Source organism: Triticum dicoccoides, chromosome 3B, assembly GCF_002162155.2.
Source record: "Triticum dicoccoides isolate Atlit2015 ecotype Zavitan chromosome 3B, WEW_v2.0, whole genome shotgun sequence".
NCBI lineage: Eukaryota > Viridiplantae > Streptophyta > Magnoliopsida > Poales > Poaceae > Triticum > Triticum dicoccoides.
The window spans coordinates 444,301,418-444,318,561 of NC_041385.1; positions in this window are offsets into that span (position 1 = coordinate 444,301,418).

The following is a 17,144-nucleotide window of genomic DNA, read 5'->3' on the forward strand; positions in this document are numbered from 1 at the left end:
TTGCGAGAGTAGTTAATCATAAGTGGGATTCTTGTCCAAGGAAGGGCAGCACCCAAGCACCGGTCCACCCACATATCAAATTATCAAAGTAACGAACGCGAATCGTATGAGCATGATGAAAACTAGCTTGACGATAATTCCCATGTGTCCTCGGGAGCGCTTTCCTTCATATAAGAGATTGTCCAGGCTTGTCCTTTGCTACAAAAAGGATTGGGCCACCTTTCTGCACCTTGTTTACTTTTGTTACTTGTCACCTATTACGAATTACCTTATCACAAAACTATATGTTACCTATAATTTTAGTGCTTGCAGAGAATACCTTACTAAAAGCGCTTGTCATTTCCTTCTGCTACTCGTTGGGTTCGACACTCTTACTTATCGAAAGGACTACGATAGATCCCCTATACTTGTGCGTCTCACCATCCCATATCACGTAACCTGGAGAGGTGGGGCGCCTCCCCTAGGGCATCCGCCCCCTCGCGGCTTGGGGGCCAAGTCTCCTAGGGGTGGGGGCGCCCAAACCCATCTAGGGTTTCCCTCATGGCTGCCGCCCCTCCCCTAGGGAAACCCTAGGGCGCCTCCTCCTTGCCCTATATATAGTGAGGGAGAGAGAGGGCAGCCGCACCCTGACACGCCCTGGCGCTGCCTTTCTCCCCCTCCTACACCTCTTCCTCCTCTGTAGTGCTTGGCGAAGCCCTGCCGGAGAACCACGAGATCCACCACACACCACGCCGGCGTGCTGCCGGAGTTCTCCCTCAACTTCTTCTCCCCCCTTGCTGGATCAAGAAGGAGGAGACGTCCCCGGGCTGTACGTGTGTTGAACGCAAAGGCGCCTTCCGTTCAGCACAAGATCGGATCTTCCGCGGTTTGAATCGCTGCGAGTATGACTCCATCAACCGCGTTCTTTGCAACGCTTCCACTTAGCGATCTTCATGGGTATGAAGATGCACTCTCTCTCTCTCTCGTTGCTAGCATCTCCTAGATTGTTCTTGGTGACACGTAGGAAACTTTTGAATTATTACTACATTCCCCAACAGTGGCATCATGAGCTAGGTCTATGCGTAGATTCTATGCACGAGTAGAACACAAGTAGTTGTGGGCGATGATTTGGTAAATTTGCTCGTCGTTACTAGTCCTATCTTGATTCGACAACATTGTGGGATGAAGCGGCCCAGACCGACATTACACGTACGCTTACGTGAGATAGGTTCCACCGACTGACATGCACTTGTTGCATAAGGTGGCTAGCGGGTGTCTGTCTCTCCCACTTTAGTCGGGTCGGATTCGATGAAGAGGGTCCTTATGAAGGGTAAATAGCAATTGGCATATCACCGTTGTGGCTTTTGCATAGGTAAGAAAAGTTCTTGCTAGAAACCCATAGCAGCCACGTAAAACATGTAACAACAATTAGAGGACGTCTAACTTGTTTTTGCAGGGTATGCTATGTGATGTGATATGGCCAAAATGGATGTGATGAGTTATATATGTGATGTATGAGATTGATCATGTTCTTGTAATAGGAATCACGACTTGCATGTCGATGAGTATGACAACCGGCAGGAGCCATATGAGTTGTCTTAATTTATTGTATGACCTGTGAGTCAGCAAAAACGTCATGTAATTACTTTACTTTATTGCTAACCGTTAGCCATAGTAGTAGAAGTAATAGTTGGCGAGACAACTTCATGAAGACACGATGATGGAGATCATGGTGTCATGCCGGTGACGGTGCTGATCATGCCGTGCCTCGAAGATGGAGATCAAAGGTGCAAGATGATATGAGCCATATCATGTCACTTTATGATTTGCATGTGATGTTTATCATGTTTACATCTTATTTGCTTAGAACGACGGTAGCATAAATAAGATGACCCCTCACTAAAATTTCAAGAAATGTGTTCCCCCTAAGTGTGCACCGTTGCGAACGTTCATTGTTTCGAAGCACCACGTGATGATCGGGTGTGATAGATTCTAACATTTGCATACAACGGGTGTAAGCCAGATTTACACATGCGAAACACTTAGGTCGACTTGACGAGCCTAGCATGTACAGACATGGCCTCAGAACACGAGAGACCGAAAGGTCGAACATGAGTCGTATAGAAGATGCGATCAACATGGAGATGTTCACCATTGATGACTAGTCCGTCGCACATGATGATCGGACACAGCCTAGTCGATTTGGATCATGTATCACTTAGATGACCTAAGGGATGTCTAACTGAGTGGGAGTTCATTAAATAATTTGATTAGATGAACTTAATTACCATGAACTTAGTCTAAAATTGTCTTTACAATCTATCTTGTAGAACCAATGGCCCAAGCTAATGTTGCCCTCAACTTCAACGCGTTCCTAGAGAAAACCAAGCTGAAAGACGATGGAAGCAACTATACAGACTGGCTCCGTAACTTGAGGATCATCCTCATAGCTTCCAATAAAGCATATGTCCTTGAAGCACTGCTAGGTGACGCACCCATTTTCCTAGCAACTCAAGATGTTATAAACGCCTGGCAGTCACGTATTGATGATTACTCCCTGGTTCGGTGCGGCATGCTTTACAGCTTAGAACCGGGGCTCCAAAAATGTTTTGAGCAACATGAAGCATATGAGATGTTCCAAGAGCTGAGAATGGTTTTCCAAGCTCATGCCCGGGTCGAGAGATATGAAGTCTCCGACAAGTTCTTCAGTTGTAAGATGGAGGAAAACAGTTCTGTAGCGAGCATATACTCAAAATGTTTGGGTTGCACAACCACTTGTCTCGGCTGGGAGTTAATATTCCAGATGATTCGGTCATTGACAGAATCCTCTAGTTGCTCCCACCTAGCTACAAGAGCTTTGTGATGAACTTCAACATGTAAGGAATGGAGAAGTCCATTCCTAAGTTATATTCAATGCTGAAATCAGCGGAGGTGGAGATAAAAAAGGAACATCAAGTGTTGATGGTGAATAAAACCACTATTTTCAAGAAAGGCAAGGGTAAGAAGAACTTCAAGAAGGACGGCAAGGGAGTTGCTGCGCCCGGTAAGTCAGTTGCAAAGAAGAAGCCAAAGAATGGACCCAAGCCTGAGACTGAGTGCTTTTATTGCAAGGAAAATGGTCACTGGAAGCGGAATTGCCCCAAGTACTTAGCGGATAAGAAGGCCGACAATGTTAAAGGTATATATGATATACATGTTATTGATGTGTACCTTACCAGTGCTCGTAGTAGCTCCTGGGTATTTAATACTGGTGCGGTTGCTCACATTTGTAACTCAAAACAGGAGCTGCGGAATAAGTGGAGACTGGCGAAGGACAAGGTGACGATGCGCGTCGGGAATGGTTCCAAGGTCGATGCGGTCGCTGTCGGTACGCTACCTCTACATCTACCTTCGGGATTAGTTTTAAACCTCAATAATTGTTATTTAGTACCAGCTTTGAGCATGAAAATTGTATCTGGATCTCGTTTGATGCGAGATGGCTGCTCATTTAAATCCGAGAATAATGGTTATTCTATTTATATGAGAGATATGTTTTATGGTCATGCCCCATGGGTCAATGGTTTATTTTTACTGAATGCCGAACATGATGTTACACATATTCATAGTGTGAATGCCAAAAGATGTAAGGTTAATAATGATAGTCCCACATACTTGTGGCACTGCCGCCCTGGTCTTATTGGTGTCAAACGCATGAAGAAACTCCATGCAGATGGAATTTTGGAGTCTCTTGATTATGAATCATTTGACACATGTGAACCATGCCTCCTGGGCAAGATGACCAAGACTCCGTTCTCCGGAACAATGGAGCGAGCAACCAACTTGTTGGAAATAATACGTACTGATGTATGCGGTCCAATGAGCGTTGAGGTTCGTGGTGGCTATCGTTAAGTTCTCACCCTCACCTATGACTTAAGTGGATATGGGTATGTCTACCTAATGAAACACAAGTCTGAGACCTTTGAAAAGTTTAAGGAATTTTAGAGCGAGGTAGAGAATCAACGTGACAGGAAAATAAAGTTCTTACAATCAGATCATGGAGGAGAATATTTGAGTCATGAGTTTAGCACGCACTTGAGGAAATGTGGAATTGTTTCGCAACTCACGCCGCGTGGAACACCTCAGCGTAATGGTGTGTTCGAACGTCGTGTCGCACTCTATTGGATATGGTACGATCTATGATGTCTCTTACCGATCTACCGCTATCATTTTGGGGTTATGCTTTAGAGACTGCCACGTTCACTTTAAATAGGGCCCCGTATAAATCCATTGAGACGACACCGTATGAATTATGGTTTGGGAAGAAACCTAAGCTGTCTCCAGCTTGGCATGTTCTTCTTATAGCTTGCCGACTGAAGCCAACTTGTAGGACCTTGAAGTACATCTAGAGGGGGGGGTGATTAGACTACTTGACCAATAAAAACTTAACCTTTTCCCAATTTTAGAGCTTGGCAGATTTTAGCTATTTTAGGACAAGTCAAGCAATCATCACACAATTCAAGCAAGCATGCAAAGAGTATATAGGCAGCGGAAATTAAAGCATGCAACTTGCAACAAAGTAAAGGGAAGGGTTTGGAGGATTCAAACGCAATTGGAGACACGGATGTTTTTGGCGGGGTTCCAATAGGTGGTGCTATCGTACATCCACGTTGAGGGAGACTTCAACCCACGAAGGGTAACGGCTGTGCGAGTCCATGGAGGGCTCCACCCACGAAGGGTCCACGAAGTAGCAACCTTGTCTATCCCACCATGGCCGTCGCCCATCAAGGACTTGCCTCACTAGCGGTAGATCTTCACGAAGTAGGCGATCTCCTTGCCCTTACAAACTCCTTGGTTCAACTCCACAATCTTGTCGGAGGCTCCCAAGTGACACCTAGCCAATCTAGGAGACACTACTCTCCAAGAAGTAACAAATGGTGCATTGATGATGAACTCCTTGCTCTTGTGCTTCAAATGATAGTCTCCCCAACACTCAACTCTATCTCATAGGTTTTGGATCTGGTGGAAAGAAGATTTGAGTGGAAAGCAACTTGGGGAAGGCTAGAGATCAAGATTCATATGGTAGGAATGGAATATCTTGGCCTCAACACATGAGTAGGTAGTTCTCTCTCAGAAAATGTATGCTGGAAGTGTAGGTTCGTTCTGATGGCTCTCTCCACGAATGAAGAGGAGGTGGAGGGGTATATATAGCCTCCACACAAAATCTAACTATTACACACAATTTACCAAACTCGATGGGACCGAATTGTTAAACTCGGTCGGACCGATTTAGTAAACCTAGTGACCGTTAGTGATTTTCGGTGGGACTGACATGCATCTCGGTGAGACCGATTCGGTTAGGGTTAGGGCATAACGTAATCTCGGTAAGACCGATTACACAAACTCGGTGAGACTGATTTAGTAATAAGCTTTACAGAGAGTTGGTCAGGTAAACTTGGTGGGACCGATTTGCTCTTTTCGGTGAGACCGAAATGTTACAAAAAGGAAACAGAGAGTTTACATTGCAATCTCGGTGGGACCAATCGCTCACTTCGGTTGGACCGAAACATTAGGAAGGGAAACAGAGAGATTACAACCCCATCTCGGTGAGACCGAGATCCCTATCGGTAAGACCGATTTGCTTAGGGTTTCTGGCAGTGGCTATGACTTTTGGAATCAGTGGCGCCGGATAGGAAGAATCAGGGTGGCCGATTTTGGCTTTGGGTTTAGGTCATTTGTGGATGTGGGAAAGTAGTTGAGGGTTTTTGGAGCATATCACTAAGCACATGAAGCAAGAGGCTCATTAAGCAACACCTCATCCCTCCTTGATAGTATTGGCTTTTCCTATAGACTCATTGTGATCTTGGATCACTAAAATATAAAATGAAGAGTCTTGAGCTTTTGAGCTTGAGCCAATTCTTTGTCCTTAGTATTTTGAGGGATCCACTTTCATCATCCATGCCATGCCATTCATTGAGCTTTCCTGAAATAATAGTCTTGGAATAGTATTAGCTCAATGAGCTATATGTTGCTATGAATTACCAAAACCACCTAGGGATAGTTGCACTTTCAATCTCCACCTTTTTGGTAATTGATGACAACATATAGATCAAAGCTTCGACAAATGATAATAAGATTGAATAACATTGTCGCTTTGAGAAGTATGTGATAAGCAAGAGCTCCCCCTAAATTTGTGCATGTGTTAAGATTTGCTTTGGACTGCAAATGCACAATGAATTAGGCTCATGTGTTACTCTTCCATGTCACATACATCTTGGTGGAGCACTCAAAATAATAAACATTGATTACATGCACTCATCACCAAGCATAGTGAGTGATCACATAAGATAGATAGGATAATATCAAGCATGCATAAGTGTAGCTTATGATCAAACACATGATCATCAATGTCTCACAAGCATAGTATCTCAACCAAAAGCAAACAAAGTTTGAAAAACCACCAAATAAAGCAAGAGAGAATAAAAGCAACACACTCTCTCTCTCGAAGCCTATGATCTATACATTTTTCTCCCCCTTTGGCAACAAGTTACCAAAAAGTTCATAGAAAATGCATAGTGCTAGATCGACTCTCAGGCTTGATCTTCTGGTGGTGGTGTCCTGATAGCTCCTTGGACGAAGGCTTCAGTTGAAGTAGAGGGTGCTGGAGTGGATGCTGGAGCTGGTTGCATTGGAACTGTAGCGGTAGTAGCTGGTGCTGAAGTTGTTGCTCTAGTGTCTGTCACTGGCACTGCAACTGACCTCTGGGCTCTGGGCACTCTGGCAAACACATTGGTGGTTGTCTTGCCCTTCCTCTCCTGCATGTCATCGTGCAGCTGCTCTACAACTGACTGAATCTCAGTTACCTTGACATCTAGATCATAGAATTTTTGTTCCATGATTCTTTCCAGGCTCTCCTGGTTTTGAGTTAGGGTGGCCAGTCCTTTCTCAATCCTCAGAGTAGATGCTATCAAGTAACCAAGCTGCTCCTGTTTGGTTTTCAAGAAATACTCAGATGCCTCCTCTTGAGTTGGCATCTTGGCAGCCTTCTCCTTCTTTGCCTTCTCCTTCTTCTCCTGAGCTTGAACTGATTGTGGATCATCTTCATTCATGACAACCTCATTGTCCTCAAAGTCCGGATAAAGTGGAAAGTGTTCCTTATCCAACTGATATTTCCCTGTGCCCATCTTTGAGTTGATCAATTCCTGAATCTGAGGTGCATATCCACAGCTCCTCTTCTGATCTGCTGCAGTCCTCTGAATTGTTTCAATTATTAGGCTCATGACTTTGAACTTCTGTGGCACATCAAACACATGCAACATGTTGATGGCATGCCCTCTGATCATGTTGTGGTCACCAGACTTGGGCAATAGAGTGTGCCTCAGAATCCAATTGATGGTTGGCAACCCCGACAGCAGAAAGTGAACTGATCCAAACTTGTGAGTCTCTACTGCCTTGTCTGGAATCTCCTTGTACATGTGAGCCATTGAATTGTGACCTATCTTCTTCTTTGCATAAATGTCCAGGTCATCCTCATTTTCCTTGGGGGCATTTATCAGATTTGCCCATTCTTCAATAGTGGATTGGTACTTTGTACCTTCAGACATCCAAACAATTCTACCATCTGGGTAAAAATGTGCTATGGAGTAGAACTGCATGATAAGCTCATCATTCCAGTTGGTGAACTTCTGGCCAACAAAATCAGCAACTCCACAAGCAACAAAGCTTTCTTGCACTCCAGGATAGTGCTGCTCATTGTCCTTGATGAATGTCCATTCGACCCACCTCATGTCACAGACTATAGGCTTCTTGTCCAACAGAATTGTTTCATAAAAGTCCTGCTGTTCCTTTGTGTGGAACCTGTAGTCAACAATAGTTCTTCTTCTTGAAGCATATGGATCTTCCATCCTCCACAGCCTTAGCCCTGAATCCTTCCTAATTCTCATGTCCTCAGCCACAGGATGGGCATCACTGTGGTCTGGTATCTTGGGCTTGAGCTTTCTTAAGACTTGTCGTTCTTCATCCTCATCTTTAGCAACATTGGGCACTGGGGCCTTGTTCTTCTCAGCAGCTGGAACACTCCTAGTATTCCTCTCTGGAACTTGCTTGGCCTTGGAGGCAGCTTTGGGTGCTTCCTTGGGCTTGGATGTTGCAGCCCCTGATCTGATCGCATCTCCCATAAGCTTAGGTGCCTTAGGTGCTGGTGCAACATCCTCTTCCTCTTCATTTGAATCCCTTCTCATTGAGGGCTTTCCAAGGACCTTGGCAGTTGTGGTTCTTGCTCTCTTCTTTTTCCTGTCTTGATCACCATCATTCTCTGATTCAATTTGGAATTTCATAGTCTCTCCAGTAGGGACTTTCTGAGGTTTGGATGATGTATCTTTTCTTGCAGGTGCCTCTTTGGGTTGAGCCTGAGCTGACACTTGAGTGGACTTTCTGGCCTTTGGCATTGGTGTCCTCTTGGCAGGAACTTTCCTTTCAGACCTGGTTTTGTACTCTGTGTAGAGCCATATTCTTTCTTGAGCACCACTTTCTTGGAAGTGGCCTCATCTTCCTCTGCTTTGTAATCTTCATCCTCAGAATCTGAAGTTCTTTTCCTCCTTTGCCTAGTAGCAGCCTTAGGCAAATTGCTAGGAGTACTTCTACTCCCTTCATCTGTAGTTGAGGGACTAGTGCCCTCACTCAAGTCCATCTACTCTTCTGACCTGTTCTGGCTGTCAATCTGATCAGACATACTGCAAAAGCTGAATGCTGACCCTGTGAAGAGTTATAGATGAGATAGAATAGATGAGCATCACAAAATGTAGAGATTTTTGCAAAAGAATGATTCAAAAGTTCAGTTTTAGTTTTCCACAGAAAGCATTTCGGATCAACCAATTTTCAAACTCGGTGATACCGAAGCAGTTTTGGAACCTAAACTGATGATCTCGGTTGGACTGAGTTTCAGTTCGGTGGCACCGAGACTGCTAGGGTTTCAGAGAATCCTCAAATCGGTCGCACTGATTAGTAATTCTCGGTCAGACCGAGAGTCACTAGTGCAATGTCATAAGCCAAATCGGTGAGACCGAGTTTTTCAACTCGGTGGGTCCGAGATGGTTTCGGCAGAAACCTAACCCTAAAAATTTGAATCTCGTCTAATCTATGGATTACTTTGGCTGGATAGAAGAGTCTCAATCGTGGCAAGAATCAATATGAATACAATGTGCTAGGAATCAGACGTGGATAGCACAAAGATCAAGTCCATACCTTAACTTGGCGGTGGACTTGCTACGGCGGCAACAGTGGGGATGAATTCCGTTGACGGCGGCGGAGACCAGCGACAGGAGGCTGCTGGCGACGAGGAGATGATCCGGAGACCACGATGGCAGAGCGAGCTGTTGCGCGGGCGAAGGGTTTCGGAGAAATTTCCAAAGTTTTGCCCGTGGCTATATATAGCCCGACCTTGTCGGTGTGACTGAGTGGAACAACTCGCTGGCACCGAGATGCATAACTGTGTTCAATTACAGCAAATCGATGAGACCGAAAACTCAGATCAACTTGATGATCTCGGTAGGACCGAAATGGAGGAATCGGTCTGACCGAGAATCACAAAGAGGTTTTGGAAATTTAAGTCTATAAAGAATCGGGGACTCCGAGTGCTCCTCACACAGAGTGGTTCGAATCTGACTTGATCAAATTTTGTGATGTAGCATGAATAGAGTTTGAGATGAGAAAAGCATAGATAGCTAAAGAAGGTTCTTAGGCATTCTTGTCTATCCACTTGGCAAAAATAAAAGAAACCAAACAATCAAAACAACAAGTGGATGTCCTTGAATGAGTAAAATATGCACCAACATGCTCACATAATAAGATGGCAAATGAAATATGTGGCAAAGCATGCACAACAAATTCTAGGATCTATCAAACAATTGGCGATGACTAGGTCATCTATATATGAGTATATTGACTTAGGAGTCAAATGAGAACATTTGATCGTAGGTCATACTCATCGTTTAAGCTCAAGTGGGGTTACCACTTTTACATAATGCATTGATGTGTTCACACCATTAGAGTTGCTTTGACTCAATTCTTAGAGTTAAGCCCCCCCTAGATGTGAGATCCCCCCTTAGAGGTATGAACTAACCTTGGGTTTTGTCGATGATGACTTCATGTAGGTGTTGAAGATGTAGATGCTCAATGTTGATGTAGATCATTAGGAGCAATCCTTTGGAGTGAGTTGCACTTTCAACTTTCCTACATGGGTTAGTCCCACAAGGAACAAACAAGAATATCCATAGACATAGAGTGATGCACACACAAGATGATGTCCATGAAATCATTAGGTTACCTTGCCCCTTGCCTTACCAACATGAGGGTTTGTGACTCCTTTAACTAGTGCAAGATGTGGAAGTTGATTGCACTTGTTCTTGCCAAAATGATGTGAGTGAAGAATGTTGGCGGATTCACCTGTCACACCCTAGCTAGTCATGCATTAGAGTGTTGCATCATGTTTACTCTTTCATCAGAAACTTGAAATGGGGATTTGTGAAACCCTCAGCATCATTTTGAAAATGACCCAAATAAAAATTTTCTCCAAAAGGGTCCAAGAAAATGCTCATGTTGCTCTTTGAAAATATTGGACAGAGATAAAAATCAAACCAATATTTTTAAGAGCTCATAGGTATTTATTTTGGGAATTTGGAATTAATGCATAACTAATTGCATTGGAAATATATTAGTTATATATATTAATATATGTCCAAAAATTATGCCACCTGTTGGGGAGCTCTGGAATAATATATCTAGCTCCTGCAAAAATTGGCATAAGGTAATAAAATGATTTAATATTTTATTTAAATCAAAACAAATGACAGAAATTAGAAAACAAAAATAAATAAAGAAGGAGAAGCTTACCTGGGGCTCCTCCCTGTGCAACCCAGCAGTAGCTGGCCGGCCCAGCCAGCAGGCGGCCCAGCCCGCCTCCTCCTCTGTCGTCTTCGTCCTCGACAGAGGGAGGGGAGCGTGCCCGGCGCGCGCGCGCGCCACCGCGCCACGCCACCAGCTCGCCTGCCTGCCTGCCTCTCCCCTCCTTGTCTGGATGCCCTGGAACGACGCCACGCCCCCCGTACTCTCTCACTCTCCCCCGGTTCTTCCTCTCCTCTCCCTCGCTCTCTCTCTCCCGTGTCCGAACGCACCCATCACTGCCGTTCGCCATAGCCGCCGCCACCGGCCTCCCCTCGCCTTCCCGACTCGCGCAGGAGCTCCGCCCCCTCGCCCTGAAGCTCTCCATCAAGCCACAAGACGCCGGACGCCCTGTGGAGCCTCCGTCGCCATCGTCTTCCTCCTCGGGCTCCGACCACCATCGCCGTCGATTCGCCGTCTCCAGTGCGTCCCCGAGCCCGCTTCGACGCTCGCTGCAACCGCGGTGAGCTCCGCCACCGTTTCCCTCTCTTCTCCCCTCGTTCCCGCGCCGTAACTCCGTTTCCCACCACGGCCGAACCTCCGCCATCGCCGAGCTCGCCATCGACGCAGCTCCGGTGACCATTTGGTCACCCCGGCGAGTCCAACAAGTCCGTAAGGCCCCGTAGAGCATCCCTAGCGCCTTGCTTCGCTCGCCTTCGAGCTCCAACCACGTTTCCGTGCACGACCGAACCCCGGCGGCCGCAGCCGAGCTCGCCGCCGTCGACTCCGGCCACCCCAGGCCCAGCCGCGGCCACCGCCCGATGCGCCATCGAGCTAGCTTTCCAACGCACCTAGCCGCACGCCCTTTGGAGCACCACAGAGGAAACCCGGGGCACATGTACGCCGCGGACCTCGCCGGCGACTAACCGCCGGCGGGTTTGACTTGTTCGACCTGGGGTTTGACCCCCCCCTAGAGTCACTGACGCGTGGGCCCCGTCGGCCAGGTGGTTAGCTTAGTGCTAATCACTGTTAATTAACCCCCCTGACATTGACCAGTGGGCCCCAGCGCCACTAACTCTTAATTAGGATTAAACTAACCTCTGTTAAACCCCCCTGTCACTGACGTGTGGACCCCACACGTCAGGTTTGACCCCAGCCAGCCGCAGTTGACCGCTGACGTCGTGCTGACGTCATGCTGGCGCAATATATATATTTCTGGATTTAAATTAAATCAGGAAATTCCAGAATATAATTTAAACTTCAAAAATTCATAACTTTTATTCTGTAACTCCAAATCAGACAAATTATATATGAAAAATGATCAGAAAAATCCAATCTATCCATCTGTACTATTTTCATGCATGACTAAACAAGTTAACTTGATGTTTAATGCAGAACAAGGAAAAGCACTTTAAAAGGCCATGTTTGAGTTTGAAATTTGAATCTTTGATTCAAATTGGTTCAAACCCTTCTGGTCTTAGTTGCATTAGCCCAACACACTCATATTGCCATGTTTCATGCATGCATCATACTGTTGCACATTGTTTGGTGATGGTTGTGTATCGGTGTCCTTTGCGACAGGTTCTGCCTCCGAGGAGTACCGTGATTACCCTAACGAAGAACCGTATCAGTGCATCGAACCATCAGGCAAGCAACCAACCATTTGATCATATCGATACAATCCCATGTTCTCGCTCCTGCTCTCTTTTACTGCATTAAGACAACGCGTTTCAAACTGCTGTGTGCTACGGTAGTTGAACCCACTTCCTCTGCATGACCTTTCATTGCCACAGTAACTAGATGAAACCCACTAGCATGTGTAGGAGTTGATTGAGCCATATGTATGTGTTGTTCCTACCTTGCTATGCCTGCTATGCTTAGAGTCGTGTCAGGTCTGGTTCATCTGGGTGATGGGCTAGAGTGAAATGATTATGTCGGTAATGAGGGTGGTGTGGTGAACACGATTTGGTAAAGGTATCGATGAGAGGCCATGTAGGAGTACATGGTGGGTTGTTTCATTGAAGCCGACCTTAAGCACTGAGATCTGTATGTGTGATTTAAGAATCAGCTACTACCATGCATTGGGCCCGAAACCAATGGACCCTCTCGGCTTCTTATTCACCCTAGTCCTCCGTCCAGGAGTTGCAAGTAGTTTCTGGTGTTTGTAGCCTACTGGAGGCCGTGGACAGCGCTGACCGTAGGGGTGGGCTGTGATGCGGTAGGTACGTGGCACGGTGTACCGAATACCCGTTAGGTATCTCGGGAACCCTGTTCACATCGTTCGGGGCCGTATGGGAAACCTCGGCCGGACTCCCTACGGATGGAACCTGAATAGGCGATAAACCTGGACTGGAGGCTTAGGTGATTAGGTAGGTCGTGGCCGACACCCACGTTGGGCTTCCGCTTGAAGGTTGCCGAGTACATGTCGTGTAAACGACGGTAAGTGGTGAGAGCGTGTATGAAGAAGTACACCCCTGCAGGGTTATCATGATGTATTCAAATAGCCGCGTCCGCGGTAAAGGACTACTTGGTTGCCTATACAGTTCATAGACAAGTAAATGGAAACTGCTAAAGCCTCAAGATAAGTGTGAGTGCCGAGGATGGCTCTTCCGTAGGGAGACGGAGGTGGATCCTCGGTAGTGTATTGAAGTGGTGAGTAGTGGACTCGTGTGCGCAAAACCATTTCAAGTTGGAGTATCGTAGGATAGTCTAGCCAAGAGTCAAAGCTGGCTTGCTGCAATAACTCCACCAACCCTTCTTGATAATATGCATGTATGTAGGTTCTGATGTAAGTCTTGCTGAGTACCTTTGTACTCATGTTGCTATAATTTACATTTTATAGAAGACGCTGCAACCCCTTCTGATGGGTTCTACGTAGACGTTGACATCAACGAGTAGGCTAAAGGCCCAGGTGGTGATCCTGAGCTTGTGAAGGACCATGTAGTATAGCTAGGCTTCCCAAGCCTCTTTTATTTTACTAGTTGTCTGTACTCAGACAAGTTACTTCCGCTGCTGGTTTGTATGACTGTATGACTTGAATGCTGGGTCGTGAGACCCGTACCTTTGTGTATGTTATGTATGGCTCCCTGAGCCTTAAATAAAGTACTTGTGTCATAGAGTCATGTTGTGATGCTTTGTTGTATTTGCACATATCGAGCATATTGTGTGTATGATTGAAATGCTTGGTATGTGTGGGATCTGACTATCTAGTTGTTTATCTTTAGTAGCCTCTCTTACCGGGAAATGTCTCCTAGTGTTACCGCTGAGCCATGGTAGCTTGCTACTGCTCTGGAACACTTAGGCTGGCCGGCATGTGTCCTTCTTCGTTCCTGTGTCTGTCCCTTCGGGGAAATGTCACGCATTGAGTACCGGAGTCCTGTTAGCCCGCTACAGCCCGGTTTACCGGAGTCCTGCTAGCCCAGTGCTACAGCCCGGACCCACTTGCTGATGACCGACACGTTCGAAGCTGGGTCATGGATGCCTGTCCCTGTAAGTCTGTGCCACTTTGGGTTTACGACTAGTCATGTCAGCCCGGGCTCCTTATCATATGGATGCTAGCGACACTATCATATACGTGAGCCAAAAGGCGCAAACGGTCCCGGGCAAAGGTAAGGCGACACCCGTGGGGATACCGTGCGTGAGGCCGCAAAGTGATATGAGGTGTTACCGGCTAGATCAATGTGACATCGAGTCGGGGTCCTGACAGTGTTGGCATCAGAGCCGGACTGCCTGTAGGTTCTCCAAGCCGAACTGGTCGATGTTGAGTCTAGAAATTCTTTAGTTATATGTAGGGGAATTGTTTGTGGGTTGGAACGTAAGGCTCTTTTACTCCTTCATCTTATGACATTCTGATATGAGTCAGTCTATTCTTCCACCGGGGGTTAAGGAATTAGGATCTATTCTCTCTCTATCAGGATCACGTGTTACTAATCAGTAGTACCTTATAAGTTTGATGGATACAAGCCTAGTTCAGTTCTTCTACTACGTTATGTTGTTAGGATGGTCTCAGAACTTTGATATGATGATGTTGAGTGTGTATGAAATCCTTTGTCAAATGTCTCAAAATCCTTCTTGAGCATTTACAGCTGTTATGCTGCCAAAATTTTGCTAGAAATTCTAATGCCTTTGCATTATGATTGTGCTTTCAGATGGCCACTCGCGACCTCAATCAAGTGGTTCGCCTGACTCAATGCCTAGATGTACCCGGCCATACTGCCATGTTGGTCAGGGTAATGACTGAGGCTGGATACCGTTGGTATCCTGAGTACACGGTCGAAGAGCAATTCCGAGACTTTAATCAAAGCCAGTATCTCTGCACTGTCAGGATATTTCCATCTTATCCTGGGTCCACCGAGCCCCTTCACTGCTCCTATGGACTCGGGGTTACTATTGAGATGGCTGTGCAGGACGCCGCCTACTCTATGATGACCATCATGCGAGTCAGATCTGGACTATTTCGGGACTCTGATTTCCGGTATATGCCAGGATCACTTCCGGGAGCACAAGGGTATCTTCAGGCTATCTATGCTGACCCCACTCAGGAGGATTCACGGACTCGCACCACTGCTGAGATGCTCGAGGATAAGGACCGTGAAAATCGGGCCTTGAGGTTAGAGCTCTTCAATACCCGTGCTGACCACTGGGCCACATTGACTCGGTTCGCACCGGCGGTGCAAGCTGGATATTCGGATATGCGCGATCTCTATCCCGTGAGATCTGCTCTGCCAGACGTGATGGGTTGGCGTGATGTAGGAGGCATCACCCCACCTCGCGGTCCCCGCAGGCCACCGTCTGTTGGTCCAAGACCTCATCCTAGCCCCTATGGTCCACAAGCTCCGCGAGATCGTCTGTTTTCGGATGATCATGTTGAGCTTCCAGGCTATGGAGGTGACTTCTACGAGGACTACTATGGATCGGTCTGAGTTAGTGGTAGTATCACTAGTTCGCACTAGCTGTGTCGTCTATCGTCCCGCGTGACTCGTGGGATATGACCTAGTTTGTACTCTTTCCGGAGGTGTAGAAAAATAATGTATAGGAGCTTGGGATGCCTCCGATGAGTTGTAATCCTCTTTTCACCGTAATAGTACTTTGTTTGGTCTTGTACTAAACCCTGTATGGTGTCTATGACGATGGAATAAAGAAGCAGTTTCTGTATCTACCATGTCATACGGATGATCATCCTGCATTTCGAGTTATTCCTTACATTTTGTATCCTATGTCGGAATTTTATCATCCTGACTAAATCATTGTCTTGTTTACCTAGGATGGTCAACACGCGCACTAACCCTGCTCCTCAAGAGCAGGCCGAAGGCAGTGAAGTCAGGGATGCAAATCTGCCTCATCCTCCTTCCCTAGCCGAGGTTATGATGGAAGCTGAGAGAAACAAGCGGGAGACCAACCGTTTGTTGGAGCGTATTGAACAGAACACAGCACACCATCAGAGGACTAACGTGGTGTCACTCAGTGATTTCATCAAATTACATCCACCCACGTTCCACCACTCTGTCGAGCCTCTCGACGTTGATGACTGGCTTCGCAGTATCTCTCACAAACTGCGTTCCGCGCTGGTAGCGGAGGCTGACAAGGTCACCTTTGCTGCATATCATCTTGAAGGCCCCGCCAGTCTATGGTGGGAGAATTATGGAGCTATGCGCCCAGCGGGCCATGTCACTACTTGGGATGAATTCAGTGAGGCTTTCCGTGAACATCACATTCCGGAGGGTCTCATGGACCGTAAACGTGAGGAATTTTGCAATTTCACCCAAGGCCGACTTTCTGTGGATGCTTACAGCAGGGAGTTTGGTAACCTTGCACGATATGCAACTGAGGAAGTGTCTACTGATTCCAAGAAGCAAGCAAGGTTCCGTAAGGGACTTAGTCCTGAGCTTCGCCGTGACCTCCGTCTGCATGAGTGCACATCTTTTCAGAAACTTGTCAACAAAGCCATCAGTGCTGAAACTGGTCAGACTGACTATGACGCAACCCGCAAGCATGGCCGTGACATGGGTTCCTCATCCGGTGCTGGTCCTCAGAAGCGCCGCGTGTGGGTGCCCAACACCGCCCTGCCACCCAGGTTCACACCAAGGCCATCTTTCCAGGCGCCTCGCCCTGTTCAACAGTCTATTCCAGCCAAGCCCTATGGGGGTCCAACCAACAATGCTCCTCCACGTACCAGTTCCGTGACTTGTTTCAAGTGTGGGGAATCTGGCCACTATATGCGTGAGTGTTCCCAGACCAACCCCAACCAATCTGCTAAAGCTGTTGGCCGTGGCAAGCCGACAGGGAAAGTGTTCCACGCCAAGCCGGCCACC